Consider the following 13,412-nt stretch of genomic DNA (forward strand, 5'->3'; position numbering starts at 1 on the left):
CCACATGGAACCCCCTCCCCCCCCAACACTCTTTTTTTTTTTTTTTTTTTTTTTTTTTTTTTTTTTTTTTTTTTTTTTTTTTTTTTTTTTTTTATGTAAACCCAAACTTACTGAAATATATTTGTACTTTCATGGAAGTAGTTTCTGTTCATCACGCTAATCCCATTGTAGTAAGCGATCAGAGTAAATATTAACAACCCCCCTCCTCTTTCTTATCTCTTTGTTTGCCAGGGAGGGAATGGGGAAGATGGGTCCAACTGTCATAGTATAGTTCTAAGGTTAATAAGGTGAATGTCAGGATAGTTCCTTCAGTAAAAACCACAACTGAGTCCCCTAAATTAGCTACAACTAAGTGAACTAGGGCTCTCTCTATAATATTGACAGATATTTAACTCTCTTTTCATTCTTCCCTCCCTCTCCACACACACACACACAAATGCCAGAAGAAAATAAACTTATTTGGTCAAATATAACAAAAAATATCACTGAAACTTAGAGTAGTAGAGAAAAGTGTCATTTTCTTTTATAAAGGCAAAAGGAATGCTACTGAAATTCCCGGGTTCGATTCCCGGCGGGGTCAGGGATTTTCTCTGCCTCGTGATGGCTGGGTGTTGTGTGCTGTCCTTAGGTTAGTTAGGTTTAAGTAGTTCTAAGTTCTAGGGGACTGATGACCATAGATGTTAAGTCCCATAGTGCTCAGAGCCATTTGAACCATTTTTTTTGCTACTGAAATTAGACTGATAGTGCTGAATGCATCACTATAGGTGATAGGTATGCCTTTACAAAAAATATACTCTAATGGAAGATTTTCTTTCTGTAAATTTAGAGCAGTTGTCTCATTTGTTATTGTCTTCTATTGTTAATCATTTGAATAACAGCTGCATTCTTAATTCCTCCACTACTACTTCCTGTAATTTGAATGGTTGCTTTTTATGAGGTGTTGGTGTTCTGTGTAAATGTGTTCTCTTTCGTAGTTATTGTAGCACCAAGGAAATGTGAGAAAACAATTACTCTTTCAATTGCATCCAATGGATACAGTCAGTGATGGATAAATGTAGGAGGGATAAATGTAGGAGGAGGTCACATGGAGGAAGTGTTACAACAGTAAAATATCTGCAATCAAATAGTTTATATTCTTAACATAATACATAAAACAAGTAACTGAAAACAAACACATTCGGTATAAATATGTGAAAAATTACACCATATGTCACAAAGTACGGAGAGCTTCAAAAATATTTGGCACTGCATGATGAAAGCGGAGTTATTTGTGTAGTGAGGGAGTTAGTGTACTAGGATCAGAAATGTATTTTTGTGAAGATTTCAATTTCTGGAATTACTCCAACAGTAGCATAAAATGAAATTCAAATCTAATTTTCCTGTTGAATGACAATATTACAAATAGGATAGGTTGCTACTCGCCATACAGCTCCGTTGACTCACAGACAGGTACAACAGTGACATGCGAAACAGAAGAAAGAAGAGAGAAAGGAAGGGACACTGAGTATAGTAGTGTTACAAAATAGCAACAAAGGAAAACATCACTGGGTTGGGGATGGAAGAGAAGTGCCTGTCTGCTACGCAACGTCTCCACAATATATTGTGAGTAGCAATCTATTCTTGTTGTAATATTGTCATTCCATCCTGGATTTTCCTGTTGAACAAATGATGGAAGGTCATCATTGCATTAAAATACTAGATAAATGTTCTGTGCAGCTCACTCTAGGTAGTTTAGCCTCTTCTACCCCCCCCCCCCCCCCCATTTTTTTTGTTTTGTTTTGTTTTTGTTTTTTTGTTTTGTTTTTGTTTTTTTTGTTTTTTCCCCCTTTCGAATAACCCATTTGGAGGGTACGATGAATCAACTTTGGCTACTCTTCACTGTATTAGATTTCTTCAGTTTCCAAATTTCCTTCATCCTTTTAGAGTGTTGTTCCCTTTCTTCTTGAGTCCACTTTCATCTAGTTATTTTCTTTCTCTCCTGAAATTCTGCCTTTTGAACTGCCTTTCTGAAATGTGTTCTGTTTTCTATTGTGTCTATTGTAACTCCAGCATTTTCAATGTCCTTTTCAGTCTGTATGAACCATGCTGGCTTGGATTTGTAGCTATTGAGTAATGTGAATATCCGCTTGGTTAGTCTGTTGTTATCCATTCTGAATATATGTCCAAAAAACTGTAGTCTCCTCTTCCTCATTACATCAGTTAGTTTCTCAATTTTCAGATATGGCTCTCTGTTTGGTCTTAACCTGTATTCAGCATTATCGTTTCTGCTCTTTTTAAAAGCGCCTTAGACAAGATCTTATAGGTCACTGGTAAGAGGGAGATTCCCCCATAATTGCTAGGATCTGTTTTCTTCCCTTTTTTATGTAGTGGATGTATTAATGCAGATGTCCAATCTGGTGGTAATCTGTATGTTGTCCAGATTTCTTTTAGTGTTTCTGATAGACACTGTATCATGTTGTCACTAGAGTACTTCCATAGTTCAGCAACTATATTATCCTCTCCAGGGGCGTTTTAGTTTTAATCCCTGTTATATTAGGTCTTCAGGTAGTTGCTCTTGTAAACTTCCAGTTACTTATTTACTTTATTTATCATTTGACATAAATACTTGAACATCTGTGGTACACTGGGCATTAAAATTACTCCAGCTGAGAAAAGCACCATACAAAGTTTCATTTGTATTAACTATGAAATAGCTTCCAGTAAGATTCAGTATCAGAACTGTTGGCAAGAGATATTGGTCTGACATTGCACACATGAACCATGAAGTATCGTTTAGACATGTTTATCTTGCTGCAATAACACCCTGAGGCATTTTCTGTTGAAATGTAACATTTTCTGTGGTTGCAAATATGTTTGTCAACAACATTTTACAAATTAATCATGTGGTATGTGTACCTGTCACCTGCAGAATGGTTTGTCTTTGTTCACAATTCTGCTTTGTGAATGACAGCAAAATTTTGTGTTTTCACTGTCAACAATGGTAAAGCAGGGTCCAGTAATACACAAATGTATACGAAATGCATATTTACCATCTTAGGTGTGATTATGGAATGTTTGATCCAAAATTATAGGTACAAGTGTATCTAGTCATTGTAAATTGTTATTTATTTACAAGACTGCATATAATGTCACATTTCAAATAAACTCATGGTATTTTTTAATTAAGAAAGATTACTTGCACCTCAGTGGCTGGGGAATTCTCTGCTACATTTTGAGGGACTTTTCTTAAGCTCTTTGCTGTTTATAAAGCTTTATTTTTCCCTTTAATGTTTTTATTTAAATATCCACCTCCCCTCCCCCAACACACACACACACACACACACACACACACACACACACACACACACACACACACACCACTTGTGAACTGGTCCAGAAAAAATGGATTAAGTTTTGAACTGGTTACGTCTTTGTACTCTGTAGACCAGTGCTGATGCACACTGCCATGTGACTGAGACAACTGTTTGTAAATTATAAAGGTATTTCCCATCAACTGAATTTTCTTTTTAACAGAAAAAGTATTATGTAAATATTAGCATTATAAACCAATATTTATTTGTGTGTTGTTAGTTTTTTACATTTTAAAATTTTGAGAAATAAGACTAGAAAGGGGAAATGAAAATATTAGATGTGATATCCATGAGAGAGAGTTGTTTTCCCAGAATGGTACTGCACCTTGTATTCACTGTCTATTTAAATCATTATTCTTTGGGAAAATGGGATGTTTTAGCAGTTATGTATAACTCAGAATCATATGTAACAGGACATTTCAGTGAATTGTTTATAATGATTCCATGTTCTAACACAATACAATAGAATAGTACTTAATAGGAACCCCTTGGGTGCAAGGTTGCAAAAGGTCAATGATGTTTACACCCCACTTGTTGTCTGCCATGGAAGCACAATATTCACTGCTAATGGCAATGGGGCGGGACTGGAGGTGTCCAACAGTGAGCACAGCATGAGTCTACAAAGCGTAGTTGAACTGCTTAATTGACAAGTAACTCACAACAGTGCTACGGTGCTAGTGGTATTGATTCAAAACAAAGCAAACATTGCATTATATCTACAACAACAGTTGCCGACGTTGACATTTCGTAAAAAAGGACTCAGAGTGAGGAAGAAGTGACAAATGAAATATTAGCATTTCTAAAAGATGCGTCAGTGGAATGTGTGGTGTTGTATACGCTCGACTGTGCGGAGGACAATGTACATTAGGAGTACAGTAATGGCGATATATGCTTAAGTGACAGTGATATTGAAACAGGTGTCGAGCTGTTTAGTTCATCATAATTGTCGGACAGGGAGCCACAAACCCCATCACCAGTGAAACATATTAAAGGACAATCGTTGTCCAAGGCACAAGTACTAAATATAATTACGTACATGGAAGATCATCCACAGTATAGTAAAAAGCAATATGGCTGTGTAGTGCATAAGAAAAATTACACGAATTCGAGGGAGAATAAGGCACATTTGTTACAGAAACTGGTGTTTGCACATTTCAAGAATGCTCGATACAATTTACAAGATGTACAAGATAGTGACCCAGTACATTACACACATCAAATTGCATACTATGTAGATTACAATGATTTCAAGGGAAGCAGTGGATGCTTGCATAACTTCTCAGTGCTACAGAATTAGAAGATGTGAGATAATGAAATTTCAAACAAAGCATCGACTTGACAATGAATAGGAAGCTGCAGAATTGGCCTGAAAATTTGTAGATGAGATAAACAAACTGATCCCGTTGTTCAGAAAGGAATTTGTTTTCAACTCTGACCAATCATGATTTGAAGAAGAAATGCATATGAAAGGAACCCTGAAAACTAGAGGTACCAAGAGAGTTGTGTCAATATCAACTAACGTCAGTGCCTTAACACAGTTGTATACAATTATGCCAACTGTTAATCTGATAGTAAACTGGCTGGAAAGTTATTTATTGTCCTGCGAGAAGTTGGAAGTGCCATACCCCCTTCGGTTTTTACTTGTGTTCATGATCTTGCAAGGACAGTGGGGAATATTTGTCAGTGCAAGCAAGAGTGGGAAAACAGACACTGCTTTCAGCCAACAGCTGTTCAAAATAACTTGCTTTTGCTTGAATACTGGTCTGCGTATAAAAATCATAATTCTTAAGAGCAAATACACCTCCTGAAAAATGTGTGACTTTGCAGTTCATACCATTTGGAACCACCGGACAAATTCAGCCTCTGGATGTTTGTTTTTTCCGTACCTATAAAACATATTACTGCACTGTCTGCAACTAGCCCTTAAAAGTTAGCCAATTTCATGATAACCTTGACGACACAATATTTTGCATTTGATTGCATGCCATCACATTCCATCAGTTCTTGTCACCCTGTTATACCAATATGAAATGCATTCTGTGAGAGTGGATACGTAGCTGAACACCCTGCATGGTTTGTATCTCCAAAGAAGTTAGACTTTTATGTTTTATGGTGCAAGTTTTTGTGACCACTGTGATGTGACCTTTTTTTTCCATGGTGAAAGTTAATGATGTATTTTGAATGTTAACGATGTCCATTTTGTTAAGTGTAATACATAAATCCCATAGAAACTTGATCTCTGCACTCCTCCAACACTCATTTTCTTTAGACCTCCTGCTGCACATGGTGTGAAATTAGCTGCTAATATTTTTCCTGTGATAGTTGTTTACACAGCACTTTCAAATGAGCCTTACTAAACATTGAACTTGTGACCTCACACCCAAAGGGGTTCCTTGTTAGATAAATGATTACTTCTCAAAAACGTGATGCTTATTGAGAAAATGCTCTGCATAAATTATGGCTAATCACTTTTATTGATGTGATGAGTTTATGTAACTGTCAAAGCAGATTGTTGGCAATCGTAAGCTGATTTTCGGGTGTACTGTTATGGAGCACTGATGCCTGAGAGTGCAAATTTAGTACCCTTCCTTGGGCTTCAAATTCTCCAGACTAATGTGATTATTATTAATTTTTTTTAACGAGAATTAATATGAATATTATCTGGTGACGTGTTTCTTCATCAGAGTTTTTTCTATTACAGTCCCATTTCTATCTGATTTCATTCAAATATACTTACCAGTTTGATTGAAAATGGTGCTAGAGTATTTAATTAGGATACAAGGATAGGTATTCTTCAACATGCACACCAGGAAGAAAATCATTGGAGAAATATTGGGTGATACTTTTTCAGTAATTGGCTATAGCTACCTTATAATGTGAGAAAAGGACTTTGGATATGACTAGATACTTCCATCACAGGCCAGCCATAACTACCTTGACTGCCCTAAATCCTCATAAAGCAACTTTGTACATATACCCACGCACTTCACAAACCAACTCTGAGGATTTGCTCAGGAATGTTTATTGGCTGAGTCAGCGAAGTTCTCTGCACCAGTACACTAGCAGTTACGGATCTGTAAATTAGGGTCACCAGCCTCACTTTGGTCCATGGCATTGGATTCAACTTCTCACTTCTCCAAAGTCTAAAATTAAAAACCCTGTAGCTCTCTAATTATTCGCCAGAAGATTCCAAAATTCGACCATTGGACGAAAATCTGGACAGAGCTAGCAGTTTATACAGAACCTCCAACTGGCTCCTATCAACTTCCGCCAATAGCCTCAACAACAACAAAACCATGACCATATAATTTCCACAGAATGAAATGTAATTTATTTACTTCATTTAAACCGTGAAGTTCGCTTTGTTCAGAGAATGCTACTCCCAGCTAGCTAATGGCTCCATGCTTTGATAGAAGGGCCTCTTCATATTGAGCATGTGCATGCTCGCTGAAAACTGGAAAAGGCTAGACTGAACTCCATACACAAGCACACTTTTGTGGTTCTTGTAGTTCTGTACTTGAAAAATATTTTTTTTTATTGAACACTAAGGTTCACTAACTCCTTACTTCAGGTAAACGCTTCGAAACACCAACTTTGATCTACAGGTCCTCAGGAGGGCTTCAGGCGGACACCGTAATGAAAACGCGAGCTCTAAACAACCACTTGACAAAAAATGTTTGAACACTATGGTCTTTCAGCCATTGATGATCAGTACCTCCATTCATTCAATTTTATTGGCCAATTCTTGCTTGTGCTAATAAAATTACGCTGAAAAATTCTGCTTTCTGCTAGAGCTTTTCGAAAGTTTATTTCCATCAGGGGCTGAGAAGCACATTTCATGCTGGGAAAGTCATTCACTTTTGTGCTTACTTCTTAATCCTCCATGTGCTTACTTCTTAATCCTCCACCACAATACATTTATGACAATTAGGAGCAGACTTGACCTTTCATTCTCAAGGCTGGAGGAATTCTCCTTCCTCAGGATGCTGGAAACCGGGTCTAGTGTACACAATAGCTATGGGACGAGCACATAAGTGTGGCTAGGAAATGTTGCATTAGAACTTGTATTTGAGATATGGGTAGTGGAAACCCTGTTGAGCACTTCAGAGCCCCTGTTGAGCACTCCAGAGCCACCGAGGCTGTTATTGATGGGAATTTATCTTACTACCTTGCTTTTCCTTTAAGATACATTTGTGCTTTCAATTGATCAAAAGCATTAATGTGCATCTTTTGCTATCATCTCATGTAAACTATCAAATGCCAAATTTCCAGTGTTGGGTACTTAACCTTGTGGGATATCATGAAGCAGCTTTTATAGAACATAAAACAGACTGCAGCAGATTTAATACTTTCAGTGAAATGTGAAGTATACATACCATCTTCAGTAAAAGATGTCTGCACTGTTTTGGAGGTTGGGTGTTTCATCAAATTTTTATTCACTTTCACATAATACAGGCTGTCGTACTCGAACCTCCCTGATTTCAAGGACCTAGGAGAGAGAAACCGCAGTAGATATGGCAGTGAAAAATAGACCACATTGTAGAGCATCTCAGAGAATTTATATTCCCGCGTCAGAAGTGCCTAGTATCGTTGCCAGAGTGCAGCATGGTCACATGAAATAAAAATGGTGACTCCACAGCAGTGCGTGCAAGCAGTAGTGTAGTTTGCAGAAACAAAATCCCCAATTATTGTACAAAGAAATTGTCTTTGTGTGTATGAATGTGATCTGCCTGATGTGAAAACAATTAAGGAATGGTATAGGAAGTTTCTGTCAACAGGAAGAGTTCTGAAACATTCTGGCAGTGCATGTTCCAGTACCTTCCGCCGCGGAAGTCGAACACACCACAGAACAAATGGACGTGGTCAGCCCATAGAGGGCTCCGCCTCCACGGCGGCTATTCCGCCCGGCGGCTCTCGCGCAGCGAGGGCGCCACCGCTAAGCCATGTGCAGACAGCGGCCAATAGCCGCTCCCTCCGGTTTCGTATATAGGGACCTGCTCCGCCCTAGTCCAGCCAGTCTGGTACTCGCTCTGGATTTCGTTTCTATCTCGGCGGTACTGCATTCTGGTCGTTGCTCGTTGTTGATATTTGCCTGGCTCTGGTTCCGAGTGGATTTACGTTTGGTGTTTGGTGTTGTGGTTTCCACAAGCCTCCATTGTTTGTCTCTTCCTTGTTGTGTCGCTCATAGTCGGTCGTGGTCAGTTGTTGTCAGTTGTCGTTGCTCTGTCGTCCGACTCGTCCTTTGTTTACCCTGTGGTGCGTGCTCCACTGCCGGCGGCTTCCCCGCCTGACGGCTCCGATCCACGGCCCAAGGCATTCCCGCTGTTGGTTGTGGGTACTACACATGTTACGGAGTTTCAGAAGAGTCAGTGGAGGACATCAGACAAGTGTTTCTCAGAAGCCCACATAAGTCAATTCATCAAGCATCTAGGGAACTTGATGTACCTCAATCAACATTGCATCGTGTATTTAACCAGCATCTTCGTATGTGTGCTTACAAAGTGCAAATTCTGCAACATCTGACGCTGAATGACAAACCACACAGACAACAATTTTCTGTGGATATGCTGCACCGTATTGATAGGGCTGCTGCTTTGAGGAAAGATGTTTATTCTCACATAAGGCAACCTTTCATCTATCAGGAACGGTTAATAGGAATAATGTTCGGATTTGGTGTTCGCAAAATGCACATGTTGTCATTGAACATGTTCGTGATAGCCCTAAACTAAAAGTCTGATGCGGGCTAATGCATGGCAGGATTGTTGGACCATTTTTCTTTGCAGAACAAACAGTGAATGGGTTAGTGTGTCTGGACATGTTGGAGCAGATTGTGTAGCCTCAGATAAGACTTGCAACCCAACATCATTTCTCAACAAGATGGAGCTCCGCCGCATTGGTCAACGACTGTTCACAAGTTCCTGGATAGGAAATTTCTCAGTCATTGAATGAGACGCGGAGGATCGATTGCCTGGCCACCATGTTCACCCAACATTACTCCTCTAGATTTCTTCAGGTGGAGATTCGTGAAGGACCGCGTGTATGCGACCAAAGTGGACGATATTCCTACGTTGCGACATTGTATCACCAATGTGACTGCAACAATAACAGAGGAAATGTTACAAAGAACTTTTCAAGAAATTGAATATAGACTCGATATTCTTTGTGCTACAAATGGTTCACTTGTAGAGGTGTATTGATGATAAATAAATAAAATCTTTGAGATGCTTTACAATGTGATGAATTTTTCATTGTTGTATCTACTGTGGTTTTTTCCCTGGGTTTTTGAAATCAGGGAGGTTTGAGTGGGACACTCTGCCTTATGCAAAATAAAGCGAGAGCAAGAACTCTAAAACTAGTGTAAATATGTATTCTGTTAGTGTTTCTATGTGTGACACGTCTGTCTGCTATAGGTGATTGAGTGCCTTTATTATGTGTATTCCATCCAGGAATTTTCATTGTTGTTATTCATATAATATTAAGATTTTATGAACTTGAGCAGTATTGCCACAAGTAGCATGTTATGACTTACTACCCATAGACAAGGGTATATTCATTTGTAAGTTGCTTGATAGATTTTACTGATTTGTGGTGCCACTTCAGTATAACTATCCCTTGATGTTTGTGACTGAATGTAAGCAACATTGTACAATTTATTCAAACTGCTATCGACGTATATTCTATTCCATAGTCAGTTACACCCTCAATAGAACTGAAATGAAGATAAGGGACAGGTGAGTGTCTTATGATGAAATCCTATTATAAATCACAACATATGAACCATATTGTAGGATGTTAAACTTATAGATAAATCAATAAATTACGAGATTAATGTGTGGTAAGCCTGTTTGCTGCATGTTACTGGAAGCCACATATATTTCAACCACACAGATTAATAAATTATGTAATCTATAATCACAGCTTAAGAAAAACATTTTTATTTGTAGAACAATAATTTTAGAATGAATAACAGAGGGTTAAAGACTTAATACTAACAGAAATGGTAAATGTGGCAATTCCATTATGAACATGCTTTCTCATTGAGAAGCAAAATTGAATAGAAGATGGAAAAACTACCACCTTTCTGGAATGAAAATTAGAGGGATGCAGTTGTGTGTCTTTGTGATCCTTCAATAATACCAGTAAATATTTGGTATTCATTTCAAATTTATATTTATAAAGTTAATCCCTCACCCCCATACCAACACCAGTGTGGATTATTTTTAACAAACAACTGAGCATGTGATTCCTATATTTTTCATTGTATTTTCTAACCTCTTATTCCCTATCTCTTTCCATGACTAATTGTTGGAACTGCCATTGCAAGCATTTAATTTGTGTTTCAAAAGTTCTTCACTTTAACTGATACGTATGGATCTGAAGGAACTAGTTAATTCACGATCCACTGCTCTAATTTGAAATCATCGTTCATATATACAAGGGCCAATTAGAAGTTTCCATTTGAGGGCTTTTGTTGTAGCATATATGCAACCCAGCGAGACACCGATGGGTCATTCCATGTCAAATCAACACACTTTAAATAAAAATTTGACCTCACCCTCTTAGATTTTGCTGAAAGTGGTATACTTATAGTGGGTGCTGAAACTAAGAAAAGTACCAAATTTCAATTTTTTACCTCAAACCATTCCTATATAAACTTTTCAAAAACTGGCCAAAAATGTGTGAATGGACTTTTTAAAAAGTTTCCCTAGGAGCTGCCCTAATTGAGCTAGAGAGCTGGGAAAGGTGTCATTTCACAGCATTTTTCATGCTCTTGCCAGTGATATACAACAAAACATAGCTTCTAATTAATAACCTTTTTCAAAATACTAATTAATATTTTGATTTAATTTTTTTTTACAAAAAGTACATAATTAAAAATTTTCAAAATATTTCCATAACTACTTCATACTGTTGTAAATCACTTGGCAAAATATAATATAATCACGTGGCCAGATCTCCATAGACATTCTGGAAGCACCTATGAATATCTGCAGTGCTCTGGTTTTCTGACAAAAAAAAAGTCACAGCTCTCTCCTTGAAACACAGGTGCCATTTTGAAGGCTACATGCAGTGCTGCAACCTATTAGTATTTTGTGAAACTATAGGGGCTGAAGTGACATTATGCCATGATGTCCCACAGCAAATTCCATAGTTGTTGTGCCCCCCCCCCCCCCCCCCCCCAACTGAAATTGACCAAGAGAGAGTGTTTGTTGCATTACTTATTGAATCCCCCTTGTAATTACTGAAATAAACTCTGTGAAATTTTCTTGACACATTTCCACAACATTAAGAAGCCAGGTGAAGTTGTGTTTAAAGCTATCATCACATCTTGAATATTGTTAAATGTTAGTAATGTAGTTTGTTCACAATGACAAATTAATAGACATTTTATGAACAGTCTTTGTATGAGCTACGCTTTTCAATGTAATAAGTGATAAAATCTGTACTCTGGTATGAAATCAGTGAATCTAAAAGAGTACAGCAAGTCTATCAAACTTTATTTTGGTACATATCTTGCAGATAGACAAAAAGTCATAATATTGACACTATCTGTTAACTTTTTGCCTGTAATTATTATTACAGTTGTCCACATTGGCACAGTCCTGTATCCGCTAAGTAATGACTACTGCTGATAACTGCAGCAGTGCTGACTTCTAACTACAGTATTGTTCAAAGGCTTTGTATATTGGTACAAGTATAATAACAGCAGCTTAGTTCAAGTGTCTAGTGAAGTGATTCATAAAATTATGCTTAAACCAACATTAGTTTATTTGGATGTGGTGCAAGCTCTGAGTAGTTTCTGTTGTCTTTGTGTACACAGTCCTGCTTCACATATCTTTAAAATTTGGTTTTGGGAGAAATTAATATTTCATTCAAAATTGCAGATTGTTTTCCAGTGAAATGATTAGTTCAAGACTTCTTTTTCATGCACTGTTAAAGACTCTTCAAAGATAATCATAAGTTGTCTGCCCCCTGTAGCTGAGTGGTCAGCGCAACAGAATGTCAATCCCAAGCGCCCAAGTTCGATTCCCGGCTGGATCGGAGATTTTCTACGTTCAGGGACTGGGTGTTGTGTTGTCCTAATCATCATCATTTCATCCCCATCGACGCGCAAGTCGCCGAAGTGGCGTTAAATCGAAAGACTTGCACCTGGCAAACGGTCTACCTGAGGGGAGGCCCTTAGTCACACAAAATTTACATTTTTTATCATAAGCTTGGGTTCATTTCCTTTTTTAAGCCTAGTGGCTTTTGGTAATAAAATCAGTGATTGTTGTTCCATATACAGTAAAATTGTGACTTGACTGATCCTTTCTTGCCTGTCGTATGAAATGCATGCCTTCAACAATAAGTATGTAATTGGTATTGATTCAAGCCTCAAATTAATCACACCTTCTTATGAAATAATGGAAAATCCATGATGGAATAATGACAGTATTATGAAAAGAATAGATTCCTGTTCACCTATAGAGGAGATGTTGAACTGCAGACAGGCATAACAAAAGACTGTTAAAAAAGTGAGCTTTTGGTCAAAAGGCCTTCTTCCAAAGTAGACATCACACACATACAATCATGAAAGCACGAGTCACACACATAAACCGCTATCTCAGGCCATTGAGGCTGGACTGTGAGCAACGGGTATGATGGGAGAAACGGTCTGGATGGTGGGGGTGAGGAGGAGGCCGGAGTGGTGAGGGGTAGCAGAGTAGGGGAAGGGAACAGTAAAGTGCTGCCTGTGAGAGCAGATAGACACATGGTGGAGACAGGTTAGGGCAGCCAAGGAGATTAGACCAGGAAGGGGGTGGGAAACGAAAGAAATAAAGAAGAGAGAAAAAAAGACTGTCTGTGCTGCGTAGTGCTGGAATGGGTACAGGGCCAGGGATAGATGGGTGAAGCACAAGGACTAATTAAGGTTGAGGCCATATGTGTTAGAGGAATGTAAAATACATTGAAGGAAGAATCCCCTCTTGTACAATTTCAGAAAAGCTAGTGTTGGTAGGAAGGATCCGGATGATGCAGGCTATGAAGCAAGTCACTGAAGTGAAGAACATTGTCTTGGTCAGT

The 13,412-nt window shown here is 38.2% G+C and overlaps 1 protein-coding gene across 4 annotated transcripts in view; it reads left to right on the forward strand.

Moving 5' to 3' along the window:
• Nucleotides 1-13,412, forward strand: part of LOC124799319 (E3 SUMO-protein ligase PIAS3) — a 290,452-nt gene that overhangs the window by 55,373 nt on the left and 221,667 nt on the right. The gene's annotated exons all lie outside the window — the stretch shown is intronic.

The sequence above is a fragment of the Schistocerca piceifrons genome, chromosome 5 (genome assembly GCF_021461385.2).
Source record: "Schistocerca piceifrons isolate TAMUIC-IGC-003096 chromosome 5, iqSchPice1.1, whole genome shotgun sequence".
Lineage (NCBI taxonomy): Eukaryota > Metazoa > Arthropoda > Insecta > Orthoptera > Acrididae > Schistocerca > Schistocerca piceifrons.